Consider the following 18,943-nt stretch of genomic DNA (forward strand, 5'->3'; position numbering starts at 1 on the left):
GGACGTGAGAGCACCGCTGCTGGCTCCGAGCCCCGCTGGTCCTGCGGCATCCCAGCTACTCCTTGCCTGTACTGGGGCAGCCTTCTCGGGCATCCGCCCCATCTTCTCAGCTTCCGGCCGCCGCCTGCTTGTCCAGCTGCCAGCGCTGGGTGGCTGCTTCTCCCCGCTGTTCAGCAGGGGATCAGGTACCCGTAGGGCATGGGGGGGGGAAGAGGGGGGGGGAAGAGGGGGGGGGGGGAAGTCTTCTGCACACACTGCCTGCCTCCTCTAGGCCACGGCTAATTCACAGGCCCCCTTGCACACACTGCCTGCCTCCTCTAGGCCACGGCTAATTCACAGGCCCCCTTGCACACACTGCCTGCCTCCTGTAGGCCACGGCTATTCACAGGCTCTCTTGCACTCACTGCCTGCCTCCCCGTAGGCCACGGCTGAACCACGCAGACTCTCTTGCACACACTGCCTGCCTCCCTGTAGGCCACGGCTAAACCACACAGGCTCCTTGCACACACTGCCTGCCTCCATGTAGGCCACGGCTCCCACCGTCTGGCTCACGCACACGCTGCCTGCCCCCTGTCAAAGCCACGGCTACCCCCTTTTAAGTGTTTATGTTCTGTGCACTCACTGCCTCCTGCCAGCTTCGGTACCTCTGCCCACGTCCTCCTGCATTTCGGTGCCCTCCTGGTCACTTAGGTACCTTGCGTGGGGGGGGGGGGTTGGTGCTCGGGGGTTGGGGGGGGCCTCTTGGCATGGCAGGGTTGTGTTGTTCCTGGTGCCATGTCATGTTCCGGTGGGGGGTATGGGTGACCCCCCCCCTTGACCGTTGCCTTTCTCCTGCAGGTTCTCATCATGTCCTTCAATGCCGGCATCAGGTACTATGTCAGGTCCAGGTTCCTTTGTGTACCACACGGTTCCGGTTATCTAGTCTTCACAGACGCCGCTGGCGTCACCCATAGTCACCGTTAGGCTACTTCTCCCCTTCCTCCACTCACTTAGTCTTCGGTCTGGCTCGCGCCCGGTGGTTAGGCCCCCGCCGGTTGCTCTTCTGGCTCATTCCACTCTTCTGTGATCCACCTGGTGATGCATCGGTGCCTGGGCACCGTCACGGCTTCATCACCACTATGCATACCGCACTTCATGTCGTTGTCCTCTTTGTTGGCACTGTCGTTGTTGCACTCCAAACTGTGTTGTTCTTGTCTCGTGTTGTCCCCCCCCCCCCTCCCCCGCAGGGCGAGTTCATACTGGCTGTCAGGGTTCAGGTGCTGGCCCCTAGCCCCCCCCCTTCATAGCCGGTCCCGCGAGGCCAACTCCCCATCTCGTCGGAGATTCCCCGCCCCTCGGGCCAAATCAAAGCTAGCGCCTCGCTCCACCCTTCTCATGGGTTTATAGCTAGGGCCTCACCTGTCACGGCCACTCGTTTTGATTCTGTACTGTCACCGAGAGGCCAACGGTCCCGCCACCACGTCAGTGGCTCATGCCCCTCGGCCAGAATCATAGGTAGAGCCTCTCATCAGCCGCTTGGCATCTAGCAGGGCCTCACCTGTCACGGGGTAGTTAAGTTCTTCGCCTTTGGGCTTTAGCTAGCCAGCCAGTGATTCTTCCAGCACGTCACGGTATTAATCGGACTTGGGCTTTTTGTTCTTTGTTTTCTTCAACAGCGGGCCTCAAGGAGCCGTCCTGGAAGAAGGATCTTCATCCCCCTCCACGCCAGCCAGGCCCTGCACCCCCGCCAGATCTGGTACCCCCAGGGGTCGTCGGGTTCCACCCTCGCTGGGTTCATATGGGTCTTGGACTGTTCCGAGAATTTCGGCGGCGCTACGCCAGAAGGGGATCCCGTTCCCAGCCACGGCAAGGAAAGCGGAACTTTTTAGGCTGATGACGGAACATCCAGAAGATCCAGGATTGGGCACAAGCTCTCAGGGTTGTACGTTAGCTATGCAGGGGACCCTGGACTCTATCCTGTCTTCCTTGCAGTCCATCGGAGACAGGCTGACTAAGCTGGAAGACGCCAGTCCAGCTCAGAGGGGTCCTCCTCCTCCCTTGCCGGTGTTGTCCCCAGTTCCCGCCAGTGATCAGGGTAGGCCCCCAGTTTCCCTTTTCCCCTCTTCTACGGTTTCTCCTATTATCACCCCGGCCCACATGGTCCCCCCAGCTCTCCGCAAGGATATCTTGGAAGGGAAGGATGTAAACTTGGTGGCTCTCCTTATCGCCTCCCAGGATATGGTGGAGAATAAAATCTATAATTACGGGGATTTGTCCGTTGTTATGAAGGCCAGGGACCCCAGGCTCAATAAGAAACTCACGATCCCAGAGTTTGTCCTGGCCTTCGGTATCTACAGGGACGTATTGTGTTCCGTATACCCACAGCGGCGGGAGGAGTTAGATCTTTACCTGCACAAAATCGTGGATCTAGGGCACAAGTACGGAGGGTTCACCTTCTTTGACTTCCACAAGTCAGTCTCGGCCAAGGCAGCAGCGGCCTTGGCTCAGTTTAACGTACGGGTCGATTGGAGTCTGTTGGACACCGAGCTGTTCTGCAGGCACTTTGCAGGCTTGGCACCTCCCTCCTGTGCCACATGCTCCTCCACTACACACTCTGCCAGCCTGTGTCCCGTGGAGGCGGAATCCTCCCCGGCCGGGGTTCCAGGGGGGGGGGGAGCTGGCAGGTCAGAACAGCGTGGCCTTAGGGATAAGCTGGGTCGTCCTATCGTTTTCCTAGGTAAGGCCCAGGTTTGTAACAATTTTAACGGGGGGGCATGCAGCTTCAGTGCCTGCAGGCTGCTCCACGTTTGTTCCATTTGTTTTAGGGCCCACACCAAATCCATGTGCCCGTCCAGGATCAACCCTAAACAATGACTAGCCGGGGTCAAGGTTGAGGTGTTGGAATTCTACCTGCAGGCTCATCCTTCTCCTCACCTGGTGGAGTATCTGGTTCAGGGGTTCTCGGGAGGGTTCCACACGGGGCTGGTGTCTCTTCCCTCTGGGACACTGGAATGTCCCAACTTGCTGTCGGCCAGGGAGGACCCGCAGTCGGTGGACCTTTTGCTCGAGAAGGAAGTGCAGGAGGGGTTCATGTTAGGCCCCTTCCCGGCCCCCCCCTTCTCCTCCTGGCGTACCAACCCCATCGGGATCTCTACGAGCAAATATACAAATAAAAAACGTTTGATTATCGATATGTCGGCTCCTCATTCTTCCACCAACCCTAGCCTTAATTCCCTTATTCCATCAGCCGAGTTCTCTCTCCACTATACCACCGTGGACAACGCCATCCAGGCCATTCTAGGGGCAGGTAGGGCCGCTTGGCTTAGCAAGACGGATATCGCCAATGCCTTCAAGCTCCTGCCCATTCACCCCTCCTTATGGCATGTCCACGGTGTTAAGTGGAGGGAGAAATATTATTTTGCCATCAGGTTGACTTTTGGGTCCAAAAGCAGCCCGAGGATTTTCGATACATTCGCAGAGACTCTCTGCTGGCTCCTGCTGAACATATCCGGGTGCCCCACGGTGTTGCATTACTTGGACGATTTCCTATTGGTCGAGCGAAGTCAATGCACGCCGGTCAGTTTGAGGAGCACCATGGCCTTGTTTTCCACCTTGGGGGTCCCTCTGTCACCAGGCAAGACGGTCGGTCCTGTCACCAGGCTGGATTTCTTGGGGATTACCCTGGATTCCGTGTCCATGCAGTCTAGCCTCCCTCAGGACAAACTTAATCGCATTCGCGAGGTAGTTGGCAGGTTTTTGGAACTAGGGTCGTTTTCGAGGAAAGAGTTGCAGTCCTTGATCGGGTCATTGAACTTTGCCATGCGCATCATCCCCCAGGGCAGGTCCTTCATCTCCCGGTTGCTGCGGCTGTTGCCAGGTCTTCCGGAGGGCGCCATTTCCTGGATCCTCCTGCCAGGGCGGACCTGGGTATGTGGGTTGAGTTCCTGGAAAGCTGGAACGGCATCTCCATGTTCATCCCGCCCATCTCCTCCCAGTCCCCCGTGTTTTGGACGGATGCGGCTGCCAATTCCGGGTTCGCGGCCATCTTTGGGGACTCCTGGTTCAGGGCTAGTTGGCCGGCTGAATCACTTGCCTTACCAGCTTTCCAGGAAACCTCAGCTTTGTTTGAGTTATACCCTATTGTGGCGGCTGCTGTCACCTGGGGTAGGTGCTGGTCAGGGATGGCAGTCAAATGTTTTAGTGACAACATGGCGGCCTGTGACATTGTCAGTAGGGGCCGGTCATCATCCCTGACCATCATGAGGCTGGTTCGCAGGCTGACCTTGATTGCTGCCACTCACCAGTTTTTTCTGTACTGTGAACATATCCCGGGCCACTCTAACTCAGCCGCTGATGCGCTTTCCCGGTCCAAATTGCAGGTGTTTTTCGCCCTTCACCCGACGGCCGACAGATGCCCCACGCGGACCCCAGAGTTCGAGGAACTGGTACTGGACTAGCCCGGATCGTGGCGCATGGACGGGAGCTGGCCCGCATGGCTCTGTCAGCCAACACCAGGAAGGCCTACGACCGGGCCTGGTCGATCTTTCAAAGGTTCTTGGGGGAATTCGGGTTGGACGACCATTCGGTGCAGACGATGGTCGCCTTTGCTGCCTTTTGCCACCTCCAGCTCAAATTGTCCGCCAGTACTGTCAAACTGTATCTGGCGGGTGTCCAACACTTTGTCCTAACGCACCAGCCAAACTCCTTACCTTTTCTCAGGGCATATCCCCTCAAGAGCCTCCTGAAGGGTATTGGCAAGGTGGATCGCCATACCCCGGTCAGGCGGCTGCCGATTGATGGGGAGAAATTCCGGGCTCTCTCCAACTTGCTGGACTCGGCCCCTTTTGAGCCACTTACTAATACAGTTGTGAAAGCTGCCATGTACCTAGCCTTCTACGGCTTTCTCAGGCCCGGGGAGTTTACGGTTACTTCCTCAGCAGAGGGGCGCTCTTGTCTCCACAAACGAGATCTGGTCAAGCGGGGGGATCATTATGTTTTGACGCTCCAGTGTACCAAGACCAGGCAGGTGGGCTGCCCCGTTACCATCCCGCTTTACCCATCAGGGAATCTTTGGTGTCCGGTCAAAGTGCTGGATGAGTTCATGGCCCAGTCCCGGCGCTCTCCCAGCCATGCTCCACTTTTTACGTTACTGGGCGTTCCCCTCACCACGTCCAAGTTCATTTTCTACATCCGGACTCTTTGTATCAGACTGGGTTGGGACCCTGCAGCACACTCTGGTCACTCCTTCCGGATAGGTGCGGCTTCGGCTGCCTCCGGGAATAACACGCCAGGCCATATCATTAAAAGGCTTGGTCGGTGGGAGTCAGACGCCTTCCAGGTCTATATTCCTCACCCAGAGAAGGAGTTGAGACTGGCATTTCATAGGCTTGTGACTTAAGTTGTATTGAATAAAGTGTGTTGTTTTGCTTCCTCTTTTTGCCCTCTTTATTTACAGGCTACCCCCCTTACGTCGGTTCAGGCACACCACACCGACTTTCCACATTAGGGACTCGTCTTTAAGTGTTGACCACAAGTGTGCGGCCGCAGGCCGGTATTTGTGGGAGGAGCTAGCGGGCTATATAGCGCCGCCCCTCCGCTATGCCGGCCTGCTGCTGCGCTGAACGTCATCCCACCCTCCTTCACCCCCTTTTTCTCAACCTCTTACCTTTGGGGTGCCCTCTTTATTTACAGGCTACCCCCCTTACGTCGGTTCAGGCACACCACACCGACTTTCCACATTAGGGACTCGTCTTTAAGTGTTGACCACAACTTATAATTGCTCAGTTATAAAACAACTCGAGCAACAATAAACATAAAATACCATACGAAATACAATGTCCCCCCTAGTATACTAGGGTGACCCAACCACACAAAGGTGCACGCGACAAAGGGAGGGGGGGTGGGGAACTTTCTTCTTTGTGCTCTTCGGTGCAAAAGGAAGCACCCCAGCCCAAACCAAGCTTATAAAGCCTCTGCCCCAGCTTGCTAGAACCTTCCCTGCACACCGATTGGCGGATACCTGCTGTATGCTCAGGTAAAATTAACCTCCTACTAGCCTAAACCTGTAAACCTATACCCCTATGCTTACCTGACAGAACTGCTAATGGTGGCCACAATCCCACACAAGTGGCCACATAATGTGCCCCCTTTTATATGGAATTGTAGGCCACACTCCCGCATAATCTCACTTAACTTAACTAGAATAATAACACTGACCCCAGTTTTGGCAAAGAAAAGGCCGCGGCACTCTTTATTGGTTTAAATAAATAAATTAAATCATAACAATTACTTTGAATAGTTAAATCATTCAATTCAATTGAATCATCAATTACTTGCTTGTAAAAACACTCAAACTGAAATAACTTATAATTGCTCAGTTATAAAACAACTCGAGCAACAATAAACATAAAATACCATACGAAATACAATGTCCCCACCAGCCGGGCTTGAGCAACAAGGACGGCCCTACCCCACCACCGCGGCCCTTTCAATGCTACACTGCAGCCCTAGATTTAAAATATCAATCCCCACATCTGAAAGGTGAATGCCATCCTGGCGATAGAGCCCCTGGATGCCACCCTCCAGATCCACATGCCTATAGGACAAGCCGCCAATAGACGGCATAAACTTTTCCATTGCCCTATTTACCCTTTTCCTCATCTTCTCCATGACTTTCCTCTGCGATGAGGAAAGCCAAGGAAGCCGAGGAACTATTTCAGAAAATACCACCACTGTCCCTGGAGACGAGAGGGAAAATAAATGCAAATCTCTCTTAATCTTAAATAGTAAGTCCAAAGTTTTAATATTACCAAGGTCATTACCCCCAGCGTGAATAACCACGATGGACGGAGGAGGCCAAACTTGGAACAATCTAGACAAATGAAAGTACAGCTGGTGCCACTGCAAGCCTCTAATTCCTTTCCAAAATAATTTAAACTCCAGAGGTAGTGCTAAATTTGTACTGTAAATACGATGTGAAGCTCTTTTCCTCGCCCAAAAAATGAATGAGTGGCCCAAGATCCAGACTGTTCGCTGAAAACCTGAAGGATTCAAATAAACAAGTTAGTCCTTACATACACTTTAAAACATTTTGATTTCCACCTTCCCATACTTTGTATTACCCTGTCCGAAAATCCCCTTCTAGCTGCCTCTGATGCTGCCCCTATCCTGAATGAATGTGAGGAAAACCTAAAATTTTTTAAGCCCAGCCGCTCTAAGCATTTCCGTAAAACAAAATCGAATTGATATTTTGTGAGTGGAGTGGAATCCATGTGGACCAAAAAAACGCCCACCACCAACCAAATTGATTGACCATGCCCAACGGGCAAACACCCTGATTATGCTGAGCCTTAATAGTAATTGCCACACCTCTCCCCAGAGTGTCCGACTTTGAGCGACGTAACCAAATCTGGACATCTTCCCTGCCTACCACTACCTGATCATATAAAAGGCCTCCCTCAGTCTTATTTGACAAAGGTAGCAGCTCAGAGATGCGGAGCGCCTCAAAAAAGGTCAATACAAAAGCCATTCTGAACAACAGTGCTTCATAGTCAGAATTACACACTAATGAGGTCATACCGCAGATATCCCCCAATAACTCAATAGAAATAGGTCTCCTGTCATCTGTCACCGCCACCTTCCTCCTATAACCTTTCAATGCTTGCTGTACCGAAAAATAGGTCGTACAAGCCGGAAAACCTTTCAGGCGGCAGAAAAAAGAGATGCCCGCCAATGTCTTACGTAAATAACTATAAGACAGTTTCCGCTGCATCAAAGAACCCATAAACTCCAGAACCAGACATTCCTCCGGTCGACCCTCCATCTTGCCCTTTGCCTCCATGAAAGCCAATCAACTCTTCCAGGCAGCAGAATAACTCGCCCATGTTCTGGGGGCCACTGATCCCTCGATCGACCTCTCGACTAAATCCCAACAACCGTCCAAACTCGGCTCGGAATCTCGGTACCTTTTTCGTCCGCCTCCGGCAACAGCTGGCGAAACGGTCCATCTGAAACCGAGATAGCGCATCGGCCAGATTATTCAAGACACCCGGTGTGTGTTTCGCCTTAAGCTATACATTGAGCTGTAAACACAAAAGGACAATCCTCCTGAGCACTCTAATCACACAAATGGACTTGGATGAGAGGCAGTTCACCGCGAACAAGACCCCTTTGTTGACAGTTTCCACCAGAATCCTTCTATTCGCGAAACATGCACCCCACAGTTCCAACGCCACTAAGATGGGGAACAGCTCCAACAAAACCACGTTTTTTGTCAGCTTTCCACTTTTCCATGACTCCAGCCATCCTGCACAACACCAATGCGTCTACCATATGGCCCCAAAGCCTCTAGAGCCCGCCACATCTCTAAACAAACGAAAGTCAAGGGCAAAAATGAAATCCTCCTGAAAAAATGAACGACCATTATACACCTTGAGAAATTCCGCCCAAACAGCCAAATCCTCCAGGTCACTAGTCAATCTGATGTGGGAAAAGGGGGCCTTCAAGCCCGAAGTAGACAAGTAAAGGCGCCTTGAAAACACCCTACCCATGGGCATAATTCTGCATGCAAACGCTAACAAACCCAAGAAAGACTGCATCTCCTTCAATAGGACCTTCCTCCTCGACATAAACAACCGCACCAGAGATTTCAGCTTTGGCACCTTATCCACAGGTAAACAGAACTCCATACGATCCGTATCAATGTGAATGTCCATAAAAATTATTTTTGTAGTATTCAAGCAAGTTTTTTCCTCCGCCAGAGGAACCCCAAAATCTTTCGCCACTCCCCTAAAGATTTGCAACAAACTAAGACAATCCACAGAATCTGGTGGGCCCACGAACAAAAATCGTCCAGGTAATGCAAAACTCCCACACTACCCGACTTAGCCGCTACCACCCAGTGCAAAAAGAAGAGAACGCCTCAAAGTAGGCACATGACACAGAACATCTCATAGGGAGGCTTTTGTCAAAGAAGTACATACCTTCCAGCTTAAAGCCCAAAGAATTAAATGCCACAGGTGATATAGGCAAAAGACGAAACGCGTACTTTATGTCCGCCTTCGCTAACAATGCCCCTTGGCCAAACAGCCTTATCATAGCAATGGCTTCTTCAAACGTGGCATATGACACTGAAGACAAATCTCCATCAATGTCGTCAATCAGTGAGCTTCCTTTCGGGTAAGAGAGGTGGTGTATGACACGGAATTCATTCAGCTCTTTTTTGGGGACCACTCCAAGCGGAGAAACACGAAAACTATCAAAAGGCGGATGCTCAAAAGGACCTGCCACCCTACCCAGCTCGATTTCCTTAAAAATCTTGTCCCTAACTACCTGTGGGAAGTTTTCCACCGACTTCAGATTGACAACCTCTGTACATCCTTTCCCTACAAATGGGGGCAAAGGGAAACCCTTCTCAAAACCTTCAATGAGAAAACTGGCCCTCTCCCTGTTTGGGTATCTGTCCAACCATGGAAGCATTCTTTCCAGCCTCACAAGGGTGCAGGCTTTTTGGAAAAAATATCCTTTGGAACTTGCCCCGACCCTACCGTAGCATTTTTTCTAAAGCACTTACTCACTGGATGTGGGCCAGAGCAAAATGAACATTCATGCTTAGAACGGCAAGCCGCATTCCAACGACATTGACTTTCGTTGAATGCGAAACAACAACCTTTGCGATAAGCTGCATTCTGAGTGTTCACCACCGGCTGCCTAGCAGGATTCTGCCTCTGCGGGGACATCAAGTTCAGCCAAAGGCCGACATCCTTCATACCCCATCTTAAAGAGGGGTGGACTGACAGCTTCTGACGAAAAGATTTGTCGTAATAGTACCAGCCCAGCCCCCCAAAGCTCTTGTAAGCTTCCAAGATAAAATCGAGGTGCCGAAATAGGCCCCCACACCCCTCAGGGTGCTTCTCAGCCATCAACCCCGCAAATATACAAAACGCCTGCAACCAGTTATGGAATGACCTAGGGGCCCCCCTGCGCCGCTCCTCATCCTGTTTGTCGTCTCTTTTATCAGTCCTAACCGACAGCTCCTTATGAGCAGGTAACAGTGTTAACAAGTCGACAAACTCGCTTAAGCCCAACACTCAAGTGGTAGCCCAGAGGTGACATCTCACATGGCATCGCGCCCTTCATACACACCTCAGGCACACCGCTACATCCCAGCAATGGTGCATGCGCGGACAAAACATTATTTTCCTTAGATAAACTTTGACTAATATTACTATGAGCGAAATTATCACCATAAGGAATGGAGACAGTAGATACTGCAGGTGAGAAATTAAGTTTACAGCTTGGCTGCTGCTGAACAGACACAACAGGCTTAACAGGCACAGGAGAAACAGCAGGGGAGACACGAGAAAAAGATTGCACCAAAGAAGATAAAGAGTTAATTAATATAGACAGATTCTGTACATTGCACAACTCACCAGCTGCTGGGGGGAGAACAGGCTGCTGCTCAGCTTCCTCCAGCAGCACACTGTCAGATGCTCCTGTTGTCTCATGCTGCGCTGTAGCCACTCCCACAGCAGGTGTTCTTGAAACTACAGGGATAATTCTCTGTGGAGATGGCAGACGCCTTCTCTTCCTCTCTGGGTCCGCCTGTTAGTTTTCAGCCCGCCCTCCGCCGCCCCTTCTTGGAGACAGGGAGGCTCGTCTTCTTTTAGATGCTTGGCGCATGTGCGCCTGGGACGTCTTCACCGCCATGACAACGCATGGCAGCTCTCCTGCAGGTACACACGCCGGCTTCTCAGGTGTCTTCTCTCTCTCTGCAGGCGCTTCTGCCTGTGAAGGAGCAGGGTGAACTTCAACCGCAACTTGCTCTGTAATTCCAGACATAGAGAGACAATGCCGCAGCCAGGCTTCTCCCCCCGCACTCTCTGCCTTCTCAATCAGCTGCTTCAATCAAGGCCTCCATGACAGCAGGTAAGAAAAAACCTCCTGGACTACTTCTGCTGAACTTTCTTCTTTGTGCTCTTCGGTGCAAAAGGAAGCACCCCAGCCCAAACCAAGCTTATAAAGCCTCTGCCCCAGCTTGCTAGAACCTTCCCTGCACACCGATTGGCGGATACCTGCTGTATGCTCAGGTAAAATTAACCTCCTACTAGCCTAAACCTGTAAACCTATACCCCTATGCTTACCTGACAGAACTGCTAATGGTGGCCACAATCCCACACAAGTGGCCACATAATGTGCCCCCTTTTATATTGGAGATAGAGAAAAAGGTGCCAATAAGCTTTGAAAATGCACGCGTCATATGACTCAAAAACCGCATCCAAAATATAACAAGGGTGCATTATTGATGCATTCTTGCTGTGTTTTCAATGCATTTCAACAGGGGCGGTGCATTTTGGGTGCAGTTTTTTTTAACTCACCTATAATGCAGCAAGCAAGATTTTTAACACCTCAACGGAAGCGCAGACCAGTGTGAAGACATACATAGAATTTAAAGAAATTGATTTTTCTTGAGCTTTTCTTGCGCCTAAGGTGCCGATAATGGGCAACAATCAATTCATATTAATTTAAATTGATTATATTAATAAAACATTGAATATAATATAATTATATATAAAAATTTATATAATTAAAAACTGTAATTTTTGGTTTCGACCAAATGCTTCCTGAAGTTTCGGTTTCAGCACCAACGTTTCCATTCGGTGCACCTCTAATTGTAAGCACCCTTGTCATTAGTAAATGATTTGTCTCAACCCTGTAGCTGCTACATCTGCAAAGCGGCTTTATCTTTCAAAAAACAGACTAATTGGCTGGATCACTTGGTGAAAGTAAAGGAAAGAAAGCCTAACGGGGAAAACGAATGCAGCCATCACATCTAAGAATTGGTATTATAATAAATGTTTGCTTTTGGTTTAATACCGCTTTAACATGAACAATACTGCCCATTTAAATGAGACAGCATATCAAAAACATCCTCTCTTTTATTTTGGGCCTGGCTTCCATTCATTGATGCTATCTGACGGTTTCCTAAGCACTGTTAGATCTTGTTTATATACAGTTTTTCCACATCTGGAGGGTTGCGTATTTTCAAATGCTATGTGGTTACTTTGGATTGAAAGCTTGATGCACAGTGGATCTTCACTTTTATTAGACAATGTTCTGTTTATCACTGGTGTTGCATTTGTAATCTGCTGTTGATTTGTGAATCATGTATAACATTTCAGTGGACACTATATGAAAGATTAACTTCTACTTCCGAGCAGTGTGTTATGTTTTATTGTACTATCTTTTTAGCTTCGCTGCTTTTGGGTCCTGTATTGCATCACTGGACCCACAGTGCATTGGTTACACCGACAAAACGGTTGCACATGGTGTAAAATAGCTTCAATAAAGCTTTCAGCTTGTTACTTTTGCCTCTGACATCAGATTAATTTTAGGAATGCTGGAAAGTCTTGCTCAATTTCTTATCTCTTAACCTATTTGGCGCCACAGGCAGGCCGTAACCCGGCAAATCTGTTCTGTATTTGTGCCTTGTGTCTGTGCATTAAGACAGATCCTCTTATTTTTTTTATTTTTTTTTCAACCCCAGTCTTAACCAATATGCCCTTTCCCATAAAATAAAATAAATTCCCTAAAAATGTCTTTGAAGTAGTGTTGCTTGTTAAACATACCGAAATGAAGGTTTGCAATTTTCGCTGAGCTCCTCAAAGATTTGCCTGAATTGAAAGAGGCATCCGAGATCAATCACCGTTCAATCATTACTTCTCTGCAGGTCCCGTTGTTTTATATCAGCCTGCCACGAATTCTATTAAATTTGTGTGCCGATCCCGCTGTTAAAATGTATTGAGTGTGGCTATCAGAGTCATTCCAGTGAATTGTTAGGCTGAGGATGAAACCGTTTTCTTATAGGCAGCCTCGTGCTGTTACCTTCTAAGGGAGCAGAGCATCATCTACAATACTTTGTGATTCACCTACCACTATTAAGGCTGGATATGATGGGGCTTCTGGGAAAATTTATACATGGGTCTTCTATCTCTGTAAATAAATCAACAGCATCATTTAAGCGAATACACTTTTTGACATAGTGTACACCTTTGCTATGTTATATTCGAATTATATTTAATGTACAGATTTATAACCACTCCTTCTAGTGGTTATCTACCAGGTGTCTTGGGTGTGCGGTGGATCCCTTTGTGTCACTGGCAGATGACAGCAGACTGAACAGGCTGTTCACCCACTTTGATATCTGGTAGAGTTGATGAGTCCAGAAGCATATAGTGCATATAGTACTATCTCAAGTCATGCAATTGGAATGCCTTATCATTGTTAAGCGGCCATGAACTTCAGACCCTTCTTTACTAATGGAGAAAAAAATGAAAGGTCTGCCCCAGTGGTCACATTTGCCAAAGCCACCAGATAATCCTTCATAAAGAACAAAGAATTTACAGAATTGTGGAAGATTTGTGCGAGCAAAGACTCGCTCTATCCTCAGGTCCAGTCCCTGCAACTTCACTGCTGTTTTTGATGGATTATTCATCTTTTTGCAGAGATTTGCTATACTAGATCGAGTCATTTTTTTTGTTGACCTTTTGTTTTAGATTTTATTGGGGCAACAATTTTTTAATACATCAGCAGACCACAGGCTTAGAAATTAACGGTGTGGTTTTGTTATATAACGGCATTAATCATCACGTACACATGTGATTAATGTTTTAGCACTGGGGCAATAGGAACATCATTAGCCATTTGCCTTATTAGCTGTAATCAGTTTTCATATCCTCTACAAACAGTAATTATTTCCAAAACCCAGAGGCAAGAGCAAATATAATCTTCAGCTTTAAATATCCAGGGAAACTGGAACATTTTTCTAATCACAATTTTATGATTTTATTGCTTCTGCAGGACCATGTTTTTATCTTAGATGTCATGGTTATGTACATGTCTGTATGTGTAAAGCTGAAGTTTATAAATATTCTTTGCAGAATGTATTTCCTTTTTTTCTCTATGAACTGTATTTTAGAAAATTTATTTTTTTTACATTTATGATATCTGTATTCTTTTTTTTTTTTTTTTTTTTTTTTGCACTTTCAAAATTATATTACATCTATTGCTCTCTCCTTTTTTTTTCTTTTAAGTCTTTTCTCTTCCTTATCCCTTTTCTTCCATCTCTCTCCATCTCTTTACTGTCTCCCTCCCTCCCTCCCTATCTCTCTCCTTCCATCTCTCTCTCTCTATTTGTCTATCCCCTTCCACCTTTTTACCTCCCCCATCTTTCTCTCCCTACCTCCTTTTTTTTCTCTCTCTCCTCTCTTTCAAATTTAGAATAATTTCATTGGCAGGGTCGAATACATTGTACTATATAAGAGAAAAGAGGATATAAGGTAAGTCCTGGGAAAAATGTATTATTTTTTCCATAAAGGGTGTCCCAAAAGTCTAGATCAATAGGTGAGAAAGAATGTATATAACATTTTTATTACTGTAAATGCCTGAATTGATGGCCTTGGACTCCGTGACATGTGCTGCATCTAAGAATGTAGAACATTTCTCAATGTAACAAAAATGATGCTGCATGCAGAGATGATTTCCTCCTTTAGAACTATTGTTCTGGGCTGATTCAAATAGACTGTTGACATGGGATGACCCCAGAGTAAAAGGGCTCTTAGTTCTGGAGACCTAGGAGGCCATTTGTCTGGACCTCGCTTTCTGATCTACCTATTTGGAAAATTTTGATTTAAGAAAAATTCTCAAAACAGTAGAAAAGTTTGGTGGGCACTGTCTTACTGAAACCACATTTTATGTGTTCCAACAAAGGAATGTCACCTAATTGAAAAAGAAGAAAAGACTGGAGCATACAGAGGTATGGTTCCCCTCTTACATTACATCAAAACAATAGATGGCTCACTTATTCAGTCACTACATACTCCAGCCCACACAAAAATGCATAGATCAGTTTGAAAATGTCTTTCAGCCATTCAGTTTGTGTTGTTTTCGGACCAGTAAAATGGATTGTGCTAGTTGACACTACAGAGGAGATAAAAGAGGCTTCATCACTGTAAAACACCATTAGTTCTTGCTGTTGTAAAAACCACACAGGCACAATATACAGACTCCATGCAGGTACCCCAGTGGGGCACAGAAAGATCATCAAGTGATTGGATAATGCTTTGTAAAGACTGGGGAAATAATGTTTTTCATTTCATTGAGTTCCATTTTTTCCCCCACATATCAATGGTTGTCTTCAGAATTAAATGTAATAAATTCTATGCATCCTTTAGAACAGTTGTGGGCAATTAAAGCGGTTGTAACCCTAAAAAGAAAACACAACCCTTCTGTTCCTTTAAAGCATGAACTATATACCATCGTGCTTCTGCAGTGTAATTTGTTCCTTTTTTTAAATCTAAAAATACCTAGATGATCCGGCCTGTTCCTGTGTTTCTCTCTGTGTACTGACCACAGAAATCATGGCTGCTGAGCCATAATACCATGGTCGGTTTACGTGCCTCCGTCATCCAGTCTCTCCCTCTCCCCCTCCCCCTCCCTGCCTGTCAGTTCCGAAGCTTGTGTGTGAGCCGATCTCCTCCCCGCTCCTCCCCTCCTGTTGCTATTCCCTGTGACTTGAAAGTATTATTTAAAAATAAAGAAGAGTGACACCACTCCAGGCAACCTGTAAAGATCGCGCACAGCTGTGTAGACCCGGTAGCCTGCCTGGTTCATGACAGGAAGAGCATGTAGAAGAAGGAGATATTGGTGGCACTTCCAGGGATAAAACCATTTCATAAAAGCAGCAACAGGACACATACGATATGTGCTTGGTCAGCAAACATGTTTTACACTCCTGTGCTTAATCATTGCATAAGAAATGCATAAGCAATTATTAAGCACAGGAGTGTGAAACATGTTTGCTGACCAAGCACACATCGTGTGTGTCCTGTTGCTGCTTTTATGAAGTTTCAATAAAGAAGTGTCTCACCAGATGTCTCACTTTTTGAGACAGAGAAAGGACATGAGGACAGAGATTCCCCAGTCCATTTCTCTGCAGCCTTAGCTGCACTGCACAGTAAATTAATGGGAAGCGCTCTGTGCGGAGAGTTTTCTATGCTTCAGTTAAGAATGAACCCAGGAGTGACTGGTACTGATCTCTCACTGCGCTCATTCATAAAAGGAAGGGGCCTATAAATACAATATGATCACTCACTGCACTCATTCGTAAAAGGAAGGGGCCTATAAATACAATATTTAGAGCCCTGCTCTCCATCCTGAAACATCCCTAGAAGCAGCCAGTGGGAGAGGAGAGGAGGGAAGCTGGCAGCACTGCAGAAGGGAGACAGGGGGTGCCAAGAAGCAGGGGGAATCGGCACTGCACAGGGTGTGCGCACACCTATGGCCAAGACTATACCATTTGGAGGGTTGGGACTCTTTTCATTTTACATTTTTATTTTTATTTGGCTATGCTTCTGCAACAGTACAGAAGCATTGAACATCAAACAATGTTAAAAAGAAAGCGGGAGGATGTGATTTTGGACAGGTATAAATTACAATTTCCCCTATTTATAAAAAGGCAGAATCCATTGGGGAAATTACTTCACTATAAAAAGATGGTAACAGCAAGAAATGAAATATCGAGGAAATTTACTGCTTCAGATTTTTTAAAATAGAAGAATGGGGTTAAATGGTAAAGAGAGTGAAGGTTAGTTTGGATATTATTTAAAAAATGTTAATGGGCAGGAATAAGAAAAGCCTGTTTGCTGTATTCACTACCACTGGCGTAACCTGTCCTCCCAAAACTATCCAAGCAGTAAATCACAATGCAGTTGTATTTGGTATCTGCTCACCTGAGTCCATTTAAACAGAGGCAGAATTTTAAAATCATGATAAAAGACAAGTGTGTTTGGCCCCGAAACACTTTGGCTTTATGCTACTATTATTTAATTTAACCACTTGACCTCTGGAAGATTTCCCCACCTTCCTGACCAGGCCGTTTTTTGCGATGTGTAACTTTAACTGACAATTGTTCTGTTGTGCGACTCTGTTCCCAAATACAATTTTTCCCACAATAGAGCTTTATTTTAGTGGTGTTTGATCCCCTCTGCGGTTTTTATTTTTTGCACTAGACCGACATTTAAAAAAAACACATTTCTTTTTACTTTCTGCTGTAAAACATATTCAATAAAAAAATAAAATGTTTTCATCAATTTAGACCAATATGTATTCTGCTAAATATTTTTGGTCTGGGAGAAGTCTCTCCTCTGGGAGAAGACAGTGATTACTGCTGGTGGCTATAGCGGTTATTGCTAGCGATCAATCAACATTCAGCCTTCCCACACACAGTCCGAGATGCTCCCAGTCTATGGCCGAACTAACCCATTCTCCTCTGGGAATTCTTTATCATATGTTGTATATATGTATAAACTGTAAGTAAAAATGTAGAATTCATTTTTAAAATGGAGATATACTGTAAAAAATATATTATATTTATATATAGAGTCCAGTATTAAATATATAATTCCAGCAAGTAAAGGAGGCGCTAGTTGTAAGATTCTCCAATGAAAAAATGGCAATTTTCTAATAAAGCCTTCTAAAATACATTAGAACCTGTTCATTCATTACTTTGAATTATTTGTATCCCATCAAAAAGCTTTCAGCAGAGATGGAATTAATGTAACTGCTTTGCTCATACAATTTAGTGCCATTTATAGACCTCAAATAATTCTTACTCAAACCTGTTTACTGTGTTTTTTAGTGCTGTTTTTGTAAGTCTGTTCACTCATCTGTTATCTATGTAGCATCTCTATAAACAGATTTTGTGGGTAAGGAAATAACTGGTTTCCTGCATTGGTATCTGGCAACTAAACACTAAATTCACAAAAAATCGAATAGAAGATAGACAGAAAAAACAGTGCAGAGCAATTGGTTTAATACATGGCAGTTATACCGGTAGTCTGCATAGTTACCTGGATAGGGGTCCGGCACAGTATTTTTGGAGTATAATTGAGGAACACATTTCTCTGATGGAAAGTGATATGCTGTATGTCTGATATGTAAAAGAATTGTGCGAAGTTTGGCCAAACAAATCGGTAATCAAATGTTTTGCGGATGTCAAAGTCATCTTAAGTATACCTGGAATAGCTAATTTCATCCCACTAAATATTCTATGCAAATACTGACTTGTTAAAGTGATTGTAAAGTCTCGTTTAAAAAAAAAAAGAAAATACACCATGTTATACACACCTGCCCTGTGCAGTGGTTTTGCACAGGGCAGCCAGAATCCTCCTCTTCTCGGGTCCCTGGCAGGAGCTCCTAGCCCCTCCCTCCTGTCGAGTGCCCCCACAGCAAGCAGCTTGCTATGGGGGCATGCGAGCTGAGCTGCAACGCTGTGTGTCCATTCAGACACCAGGCTGCTGTTTGGCTGCGCCCCCTCTCTCTCCTGATTGGCTAACTGGCTTTGATTGACAGCCGCAGGAGCCAATGGTGCCATAGCTGTGTCTTAGCCAATCAGGAGGGAGAATCTCGGATGGCCGAGGGACTCGTGGACATTGCTGGACAGAGACTCCTGGGATGTATGCCATCATTTGCCTAAGCAAGAAACCCAGAAGTAATTGAAGAAATGTAAAAATAAAGTTTAAACAAGTAAATGCCATATACTTTGCTATCTACTGTATACCTATACTAATGCTAGAAGCATAAGGATTAAACATAGTCAATTTTGATCAAGAGCGTGAAGCTCCACTTCATGGCATACTTGGCCAACCCTTAGCTCGTTCAGCTAGCCCCATTGAGCATCATTGCCCAACACCGTCCCTGCACAAAGACAAAGCAAAAAGCCTTGATTTGTATAGTTCACAACAACACACTGGGGTTGATTTATCAAAACGTGATCGCGCAAAATCTAGTGCAGTTGTGCATAGAAACTAATCAGCTTCTAAAGGTTTTTATTGTCAAAGCTTAATTGAACAAACTGCAGTTAGAAGCTGATTGGCTACCATGAACAGTGATAAGAAAAAGGAGATGG

At 46.6% G+C, this 18,943-nt stretch overlaps 1 protein-coding gene across 2 annotated transcripts in view; it reads left to right on the top strand.

Moving 5' to 3' along the window:
* The window catches only part of MPPED2 (metallophosphoesterase domain containing 2), a 301,933-nt gene that overhangs the window by 168,047 nt on the left and 114,943 nt on the right, over positions 1-18,943 (top strand). The gene's annotated exons all lie outside the window — the stretch shown is intronic.

The sequence above is a fragment of the Pelophylax lessonae genome (genome assembly GCF_965119305.1).
Source record: "Pelophylax lessonae genome assembly, chromosome: 10".
In the NCBI taxonomy this organism is placed as follows: domain Eukaryota; kingdom Metazoa; phylum Chordata; class Amphibia; order Anura; family Ranidae; genus Pelophylax; species Pelophylax lessonae.